We start from the raw sequence: 10,772 nt of genomic DNA on the forward strand, positions 1-10,772 counted from the left end.
TCCCTTCTTTGCGCCACCATGCTCCCACTCCCTACCCTGCTTCGTGCCGCCCCACCACGCCGCTGCGTCGCCCCTCCCCGCTTCGCCTCGCCTCGCTCCCACTCCCTCCCCTGCGCCGTGCCGCCCTTCCACGCCGTTGCACCGCCCCGCCACGCCGCGGTGCACCGCCCTCCCCGATGACGAATCCACCCTTCTCTCTCCCCTTGACGATGGTGGCTACATCGATGGCTACATCGATCGCCCCAGCTACGACTACAGCAACGACAGTGACTACATCGACGACAGTGGCTACATCATCCACATCATTAACGATCGATGACGGCAGGTACCCCTCTCCTCTCCCCTCTCCCCTCGATCTTCTAGGGATTGGTAGATCCCCCTCCTTGTCGATCTAGGGTTAGGATTCGGTCGATCTAGGGTTAGGATTCGGTCGATCTAGGGTTAGGATTCGGTCGATCTACGAGCTCCTGGTGGTTCTTGTTCATGTTCATCTAGGAGCTCCTGGTGTTTTGTTTGATCCCCCTCATGGTTTAGGATTCATGTTGATGGAGAGGAAGTGCATGATTTTAGGGGATGGGGATGGATGAGGAAGTGGATGATGTTAGAGGAAGTGCATGATTTTAGGGGATGGGGATGGATGAGGAAGTGGATGAGGTTAGAGGAAGACCTCCCTCTGGTTCATGTTGCTTGTGTGTGATTTAATTACTTAGCTTGTATCAGTAGCACTTGGAGAAGAAGCTACTTGCTTGCTTGTTTGTATCAACGGTACTTGCTTGCTTGTATGGTTCAATTTCCTTCCTTGCTTGCTTGTTTCTATTGGTAGCAGTTTGATTGTTTCTATCAGTAGCACTTTCCATGCTTGCTTGCCTGTACTAGTCACACTTATGCACTTTGCTTGCTTGTTACTAGGGTTTGTATCAACATGTACTTGATTGCTTGTAGCACTTTCCTTGTAGTACTTTGCTATTAGTAGCACTACTGGGGTTTGTAGCAGTGTTCTTCTTTTGTGATATGTGCATGAAGCTTGTGTTCTTCTTTCTAGTGAACAAGAGAATGCTTAGTACTTATTGTGGTATTGGAATTCCTGGTGTGTTAAGGCTGTATGACTAGTTTTAATATATACTAGATTCATGCTAGATAATTTTGGGTGTTGTAATACATAGTTGATTCTAATTGTCGAAATGTCTTAACTTGTGTGTCTTCTAGTTTGTAGCCATTTTTGGTGTGTAGAGGCAACATAATATTATTTGAGAATAATTTTTTCATCTGCTTTTGTACTTCTGCAAGTACAGTTGTTTCATGCTTTACCAGTGGCAACATCTAGTTGTTTTGAAGGTCCTCATGATATACTCGTCTAGCTTGCTGTCAGACTGTCTAAGCATGCGTACATGACACCAGTTCACTAGTTCATGTTGCTTGCTTGCTAACATACATGTTGCTTGCTAGCATACATGCTTAATTAGGGTTTCCATCAACAGTACTTGCTTGTATCAGTAGCACATGGAGAAGAAGCTACTTGCTTGCTTATTAATTAGGGTTTGTATCAATAGTACTTGCTTGCTTCTCTTCAATTTCCTTCATTGCTTGCTTGTTTCTATCAGTAGCACTTTGCTTGCTTGCTTGTTTAGTGTACATATATTTCTATTGTACATGCATGCTTGTTTAGTGCACTTACATGTTTGCTTAATTAATAACACGACATCACTGTATGTGCATGATGATCAAAATGCTTTCCTTTATTGATACAAGTGCATCATTTTACTTTATCCCTGTTGTATCTGATTGTTGTTTATTCTATTTTGCAACCACCACCTCAAGATCATCCATGGCAAGGAGTACAAGGTCAAACATGAGGCCAACCGTTGGTATGCAACTTGCTCCTTGTGGTTATACTTTCAGTTTCTTAAAATCTGTGTCTTAATATGCTAAGTGAAATGTATTGTTGCAATCTAAATAAGCTGGCTTAATTGTGCCTGTGTGCCGTTAGTCTTCCTTACCTAAATAACTAGTATTAAATGATAATAAAATATCATAAGATATGTTTGGTTGTCTGTCCATGCATTCCAAACATTCACCTAACAGTTACGTTTCCTTTATCATGCAAAGAAGAGCCTCTCACCGCGTATGAGAAGGTTAGGGCTAGAAATATCATGAGGAACAATCGGATGTTCCAGTCCCTTGGCATTGGTGCAATAGCGTTGATGATTAGGAAAACAAATGGTGTACAAGAAGGTAGAAGTGATGAGGTTCAAGAAGGTAGTGGAGTTATCAATGATGACCCAGAGTACAATTCTAAGGAGGATGAAGTTATTGATGAACAGGAAGTGGATGATGTCGTAGTGAACAAGATTGTTAAGGTCCAAACTCTGTCTTGCTTGGAGGGTTGGGGTTCTTTTATGCTATTTGTTTCCTTGTGCTCACATATTTCTCTTGTGATCTAATGCTTTTTTCCGTGCTGTTTATACGAGGCACTGAAGGAATCTAGGACGAAGAGGCCTGGTGTTAAGAAGACAGTCAGCAAGAAGACACTACAAGAAAAGACACATCCATGACATTTTGGGCCGAACGAGTTTTTTTTTTGTCGTACATATGACACTTCTATGACGATAATTGTGAAAAAACCCGGTATCATCATAGATGTGGTGGGCTCCTACTTCTATGACAAAAAATCATGACAAAAAATGGGCTTTTCGTCCTGGACGGGCCGGAGACGCAGCTGCATGACATTCTTTCGGTCGTCAATGACGGAAAAAACCGTGGTAGAAGCGAGGGGGAGGAAAATTTCAGGGAGTTGCCGGTTACGGTGGGAGGTCGGGGGCCGAGCGATGCGTGTTTCTCTCGTACACATACGCGCGTGTGTGCGAGGCGTTGGCTCTAACTGAACCCGAGCGAGGCGTTGGGCTCTAACTGAACCCGAGCGATTGCACTGCAGGCTACGCGTTACTGAACCCGAGCGATCGATCGATGGCTGTTAACTGAACCCGATCGAGCGATTCCTTCGCTACTGTTGCTAACTGAAGCCGATCGATTGGATGAATAGTGAGCGTTCCGGGGGGGTGCATAGTGAGCGGTGGCGTTGCCTCTGGATGAACAGGACCCCATGGTGTGGAGGGCTGGATGAACTGTAGATGGTGGAGGGGTGGTTGAACAGGACACCGTGGTGTGGAGGGCTGGATCAACAGTAGACGGTGGAGGGGTGCCCGTGGAGGGGTGGTTGAACAGTAGATGGTGGAGTAGCGCACGGTGGAGGCTGGATGAACAGGAGCCCGTGGAGGCCGGAGGAGGTTGATGGTAGCTCGTGGAGGCTGGAGGAGGTCAACGGTGGAGATGAACAGTATCCCGTGGAGTCCTGTTTTGCGGTACGCCACACCCCTCCCGATGAACAGGACCCCCATTTCGACCGTAGCGCTCCAACACAAGTCTGTTTCATCCGTTTTGCGGTACGCCACATCCCTCCCGATCAACAGGGCCCCCGTTTCGACCGTAGGAGGTCCGTTTCCTCCGTTTTGCGGTATGCCACACCCCTCCCGATCAACAGGACCCCTCGTTTTGACCCTAGGAGGTCCGTTTCCTCCTTTTTGCGGTACGCCACACCCCTCCTGATCAACAGGACCCCATTCCGAACGTAGGAGGTCCATTCCTCCATTGTGTGGTACACCAGGCCTCATTTCCATCGCCTGTTCCATCCAAGCCCTCCCGATAAACACGACCACGCATTTCGTTCCGACCCAGCCGGTTGGCTCCCATGCGTTCCGTTGCCTCCCGATGAACACGTCTGTTGCCTCCCCATGAACACGGCGCATTTCGTTGTCTCCCCATGAACACGACGACGATGCTGTTTCTCTATTTCGACCCAGCCATGTACGTATGCGCGAGTAGGCATTCGAGACCCTGCCCGTATGTACGTACCTGGCCGTATTTTCTTTCTTGCACCCTCACCGCGGTACATATGTGTACATGCTACGTGCGCGCCTGTACTAGGACACGTGCGCGCCTCTACTACGACACGTGCGCGCCTCTACATCGACCAGTATGTACGTATACGTTCGCGACCAGAATGACAACGCTACGTACGCTTCGACCAGGTGGGTCCTGACTGTCAGGCACTTCCTTGCCTGCGAAGATGTAGCTGGTGGGTCCTAGCAATCAGGGGGGCGAATTGTTTTTTTTTGCCCGGACGCACTTCCTTGCGTGCGAAGATGTAGCTGGTGGGTCCTAGCAGTCAGGGGGGCGGATCGTTTTTTTTTGCCCGGACGCACTTCCTTGTGTGCGAAGGTGTAGCTGGTGGGTCCTAGCAGTCAGGGGGGAAACGTTTTTTTCACGAAATACGGTGGCCCGTTCGGTGGGTCCCCGCTGTCAGGTGGAGGAATAATTATTTTGCGCGTAATAAGGAGGCACTTCCTTGCTGCGGCCATGGACCCAGCTATTAGCGTCTCCACGCACAGTACTCTTCCGATGGAAGTCGGTCGTTGACCACATTGACCACGCCGCGCCGAGAGCACCACGGCGGTGGACGATGGCGAGGCCTAGGAAGGGGACAACACGGAGGCACGGAAGACTCGGCAATTGTTTCCCACGCGGAGGGGAGTACGAATGTACGAGGGTTTACTGGTTCGTCTGCCGTCGCCGGAGAATAACAGCAGGTGTGGGTGAGTAGAGGGATGGCTAGGCCAGCGATGAGAGTACGGTGGGGCGGTGAGGCCTGTGCGGCAGCACAGCCTGCCGCGGGGAGGAGGGAGCAGGTAGTCCCGCCGGCGCTTCTTTGAGCGGTTGGAGCAGGAAGAGCAGAGATTGAAGAAGCACGATGGTCGTTGGATGGACATCCAACAGTCACTGCTTGTGCGTCAACCTTTTTTTAGGAAAGCCTCAAATCTGTGGAAAACAGCATACAACCGATCTGCCATTATTTCTAATAATTTACAGCCCATTTGCCAATTCTTAAGGTTTTTTTGAAGCCCATATTCTTTTTGTTAGCATTATAGCCCATATTGTGGCCACGGTTACAAAATTATACGAAATTTTGCATATTTTGGTGCGGTCCGAACTGTTTTTAATCCCGAAATTTTGACTCACATTCAAACTGATTTTAAAAATAAATGTATATCAATATAGAATCCAACAAATTCTCCACGCATAAAAATTAATGTAATTTAAAATCCTGAAATGAAAAAAAAAGATATTTGAAACTAATTGCCGGTTTGATGTGTTTTAAAAATGTACAGCCCATTTCTCATTACTGATGGGCCATTTTCTCGGCCAGCCGAATGAAAGCTCTCCTCGTCTTGAAAGATTTGCAGCCGAATAGGCCTGACAAAGCGACTTACTTGGCAAATCACAAAAAAACTGGGCTATGGCCGTGGACCCAGCTGTCAGCCTCTCCACGTACAGTACTCTTCTGATGGAAGTCGTTCCTTGACCATGTTGACCACGCCGCGCAGAGAGCACCACGGCGGTGGACGACGGCGAGGCCTAGGAAGGGGACGACGCGGAGCCAAGGAAGACGCGGCAGTGGAAGCCCGTGCGGAGAGGAGTACGAGGGTTCACTGGTTCGGTTGCGGTGTAAGGCTGCCGTCGCCGCAGGGCCTCGCCAGCGGTGGGAATAGTAGGGGGCGATGAGGCCTCCGCGGTAGCACAGCCGGCCACGGGAGGCAGGAGCATGCGGCATGACCGGTGCTGCTTTGGGCGGCTGGAGCAAGAAGACCAGAGGTTGAAGAAGTACTACGGCCGTTGGATGGACATCGTACGGCCATTGGAGCTAGAATCGTTCATATGGACTAAGTTGACAAAGCCCTTCGTCCCCGTCAACTTAGTAGGCCCACAAGACAGCCTCCCACCAAGGTGGGTCCCAGCTAGCCGGGGGAGTATTCATTTTTTTGTGCGTAATAAGGAGGCACTTCCGGTGGGTCCGAGCTGACAGCGGGGGCGACGTTTTTTTCGCGAAATACGGTGGCCCGTCTGGTGGGTCCTAGCATTCAAGGGGATATGATTTGTTTCACAAAATACTGGTGGCCCATCTAGTGGGTCCCCGCTGTCAGGTGGAGGAATAATTATTTTCCGCGTAATAAGGAGGCACTTCCTTGCGGCTGTCGTGGACCCAACTGTCAGCCTCTCCACGTACAGTACTCTTCCGATGGAAGTCAGTCGCTGACCACATTGACCACGCCGCGTCGAGAGCACCACGGCGGTGGATGACGGTGAGGCCTTGGAAGGGGACGACATGGAGCCGAGCCACGGGAGGCAGGAGAAGGCGGTAGCACAGCCGGTCACGGGAGGTAGGAGCAGGCGGCACGACCGGCACGGCTTTGGGCGGCTGGAGCAAGAAGACCAGAGGTTGAAGAAGCACTATGGCCGTTGGATGGACATCATACGGTCACTGGAGTATTGACTAAGTTGACAAAGCCCTCCGTCCCCGTCAACCTAGCATACGCGTCAACCTGTAGTAGGCACACAAGTCAGCCTCAAATATGTGGAAAACAGCATACAGCCCATCTGCCATTATTTCTAATAATGTACAACCCATTTGCTAATTCTTAAGATTTTTTTGGAACCCATCTTCTTTTTGATATTATTACACCCCATATTGTGGCCACGGTTAAAAAGTATACGAAATTTTGCATATTTTGGTGCGGTCAACTATTTTTAATCCAGCAATATCGATTCACATTCAAACTATTTTGAAAAATAATTTATATAAATATAAAATCCAAATAATTGTCCACGCATAAAAATCAATGTAATTTAAGATCTTGTAATGAAAAAAAATTGAAACTAATTCCCGGTTTGATGTGTTTTAAAAATGTACAGGCCATTTCTGGGCAAACCGAATGAAACTCTCCTCGTCTTGAAAGATTTGCAGCCCAGCAGGGCCGATAAAAGCAAGTAGGCCTTGTTTGGGTATTTCTTTAAAAAAATAGAACCTGGCTAGCCATTTTCAGCAAGAAAAAAAACAACTGGGCTCATGATGTGGTAAACATAAATAAAACCCTGGCTAGACGGGCCACAGCCCCCGCACAGCCCCTTTGTTACCCTGATCCGTCGCTAAAACTAGTATAAATAACAGCTGTTTGTTCCTAAAAAAACTGCGCGACTTGCTGGGTCCCTGGTGTCAGTCGCTCGTAGTGTAATTATCTCATTTATTGACTATGTTGACAATGGCGTGAGCCCCAGATGTCCAACCATTAGGAGGAACCATATTTTTGGGCTTGTACTATAGAGGCACTTGCTTGCGTACTGCCATGACGCTGGTGGGTCCCTACTGTCATCCCCTCCACGTACAGTCATCTCCTTGTTCCTCTCGGTTGTTGACGGCGTTGACAACGCAAGAGGGCGGCGCACCGCACACGACGAGCGAACCAAGGCTGCAAGGCAGAGGACGACGGCGAGGCCTCGGACAGAACGAACAGGAGCCGTTGAAGATGCACCGGTCCAGTCGCAGGCGGAGGGGAGTACGAGGGTTGACTGGTTCGGGCGCGGGTGCGTGTTGGGGCTGACGTCGCTGGAGAATAACAGGACATGTGGGGGAATAGTGGGAGGGACCGGCCAACGTTGGAGCGTATGTACGGTAGGGCGGCGGAGGCGCTGCCAGCCATGGAAGCGGGAGCAGGCAGAGCCGACGGGGTGGTTTGGTTTGGGCGGCTGGAGGAAGAAGAAGACAAGAGATAGAAGATACACGACAGATGTTGGATGTCAATCCAACGGCTGGTAGGCAGAATCGTTTGTTGACTGGCTAGTAAGTCGACACCACTTTGGATAGGCTATTTCCTCGCGGGTCCCAAATGTCAGAATCCAAATCTGTCACGGTCATGCAACCTTTCCTATGAAAATTTACAGCCCATTTGATGTGCTAGTTCGAAATAAGTTTGTGGGTGCTGGTGGGGGCTAATCACTTGGCTTCTGTAATGCACAGTGAGATCAAGCAGCTGGCGAGAGTGATGTTATTTCCCTTGGTTGGGATTTGTTACAATATTTCACTCTAATTTAAACGAATGGGAAGCCATTTGCCTTGTTTCAAAGAAAATATGACAGTCACAGCCGAGTTGAAAAGGGCAGGAACATCTAACTCCAACTTACAAACTGTACAAAAGCACGAGGGTTAATTGTTCATCAGGTTTACAAAAAAACCCAGATTGAAAAGGGCAACAACATCTAACTCCAGCACTGTTTTCGGCAGTCACAGTCAAATGGATCAGTCAGGTCCATAGAATGAACATCCTGGGTCGTCAAATTTACTAGATTATGACCACAATATGTTGTAAATAGAAGCCCGGCACGTTCAGAAGCTCTTTTGCCCACCTGAAACTCCTTTTTTTGCTCTTTGACATACCCATCCGTCAAAACGATGCTGCTGATAAACTTAAGCCTGATGGACAATAGTAACCTTGCATTCAGCAGGAAGAATGTGACAAATCTTGTGTTTGCATGGTTGGCTACATATCGTTCTAGCGTTATTGTCTTCAATCGAATCTCATGAGAAGTGAGAAAATCCCGATGCTTACGAATCCACCGATTGGTTATAACTTTCTTACCTCGTCCTGTTGCCTAAATAGACATGAAGATTGAAAACAGTTAAGGTCTAAAAGAAGAGTGTCGAAAGAGCAACAGCTGAACGGTTAATTCTAGTACACTATATGCGGGATTCCAATGTGCGTGAAATTATCACCTTTATATACAACTTCTCCAGACATGGAAAGCATTGCAGCAAGCCAATAATCTTGTTCAGATCAAAAGTATTCATTTGGATATATAAGATCTTGACAGAATCCAGCATCATTGATAGCCCATCCAAGGAGAATCTCTTCATTGAGCATAGAACATAATATTAGTAAAAAATGTGTACTCCAAGATGATATATAAATTATGCGCAGAAATTTAAAATGCAGCTTATGGTTACAAGTGTAGATGATAATATAAAGTACCTGAAGAACTGTGGAGCCAAACACCATATTGAAATGAGCACAAAGATCATGTATTACACCCAAGGTCTCCAGTTTAGGCGTAGAGAGGACGATTATTTGCAACGGTAATTAACTAGAATCAAGGATCAACCTTTGAAGTGAAGGGGCATCTTGGATGATGAGCTGCCTTCCGTCAAAAGAAATTCCAATTCTTACAAGGTTAGGCGACTTTATTTGGAGACAACCGATTCTAACTGTGAAAACAAGCACCAAGCACTCCAGCGGAGGGCAACTGAGTGGATGATGTTGTGCAATGAGGCGTCCGATATACGAACCTGCACAAGTGAAAGTTTCTTGAGAAATGGGAGTCGAAGGTTTAGTACCAGATTGTCTGGTAGGTAGCACAATGCAAAGGTAGCGGTGTGGAGAGAGGAGCAAAACCACGAGATGGACATCGGTGCTGAGGGCACAAGTTCATGGTGTTTGGTATGTGGTATATGATTTCCAGGGGAATAGTAGAACTCAAGCAGCTGTAGTTCTGTGAATTCAGGGGATTTTAGCCAGGCGTCCACCGTGCAAGGCATGGTATGCTTGCTCAGGTAGCATGACGGGATGTAGAGGCTTTGAACAGAGCCCTGGTGGGAGGAGATGATAGCTTTGGGGATTTCAAAATCATTGAAGAGAGATATCTGACGACAGTTGATATTAAGGGGCACGACGCGCCATAGAGGGCGCCACCGAATTGAGAGGACTTGGGTGCGGCAGCAATCCTTGGTGGGGAGAAGCGAGATGATCTCCCCAAGGACGGCGTCCGGGAGATCGCTGATGCGGTCCACCCGAGATTCTACGGGTTCCTGGGATTCAGTGGGGGCGGGGTCGCCGCTTCTCCCTGCGCTGCCGGGTGCGGGATCTACAACAGACGTCGCCGCTGGCGGGAGCCTCATCTACTTGGCACTAGGGTCAGCCGACTCCATTTTCCTCGAGGGCGTCGCTTCGCACTCACGGATTTGAGCAGAGTAACAAATGATGAGCCTAGTTGTAGTGCGAGCGAAGAAGAAGGGGAGCTGGGGGGTACGAGTGGAGCGAGCTGACGTGAGGTGGGTGGGAGCGAGGAGGAAGAAGAGCACCCAGGTTTTTTTTGGGGGGGCGGTGTGCTGGGTGTGGGTAGCGCCTTTTGAATTGATTTTACTATTTACTAGTGTGGATTGGCTGTTTTGTCTTGGGCCCATAGAAACAATTACAACTAGTACAGTGGAGACACTCTACAGCTACCCAGAAAAACAATTACTACTAGTACAGTGGAGACACTCTACCGCTTCTGGCTCCTCCTAGGTCATTGAAACGTCTCCTCTACTGAATGTCATTATACTTTTGTTCACCGACATGCGGGCCATGCAACGCGTGGGCCCAAATGCCATCCACCAAATTAGAAGGCAGTATGCAGGAGGAGAGTCACCCCGGTCGTAGCGCGGCAGTAATGAGCCGTCGTATCACAAAACCCCACCTCCCCGCAGTCTAAGTTTGACGGACGAAGCAACCATCATTTCACTCTTCGCTGAATCCCCTTCTCCCTCACCATCTTCAAGAAAGGCAACACTCGCATCTGGCACTGTTCTTCTCACCCAACAAAGGGAAGGTAAGCGGATCCGTGATGTTGGTATATTTTCGTTCAGAGAAAAAAAAGAACTTTTGCAAAGCAGTAACCGATCCTCACTCTCTTTTTTGCTTCATTGTCATTGCGATTGTGTTTTCCTTTCAGTGGTCTCCTAGTATCCGTCAGTTTCATGATGGACCAAGGAGAACCAGGCAAAGATCTGCCGATATTGTAGCAGATGCGGGAGGCTGATCCCCACGAGACAGAGAGCTCCAACAAGATGG

This window comes from Triticum dicoccoides, chromosome 4B, assembly GCF_002162155.2.
Source record: "Triticum dicoccoides isolate Atlit2015 ecotype Zavitan chromosome 4B, WEW_v2.0, whole genome shotgun sequence".
Taxonomy (NCBI): domain Eukaryota; kingdom Viridiplantae; phylum Streptophyta; class Magnoliopsida; order Poales; family Poaceae; genus Triticum; species Triticum dicoccoides.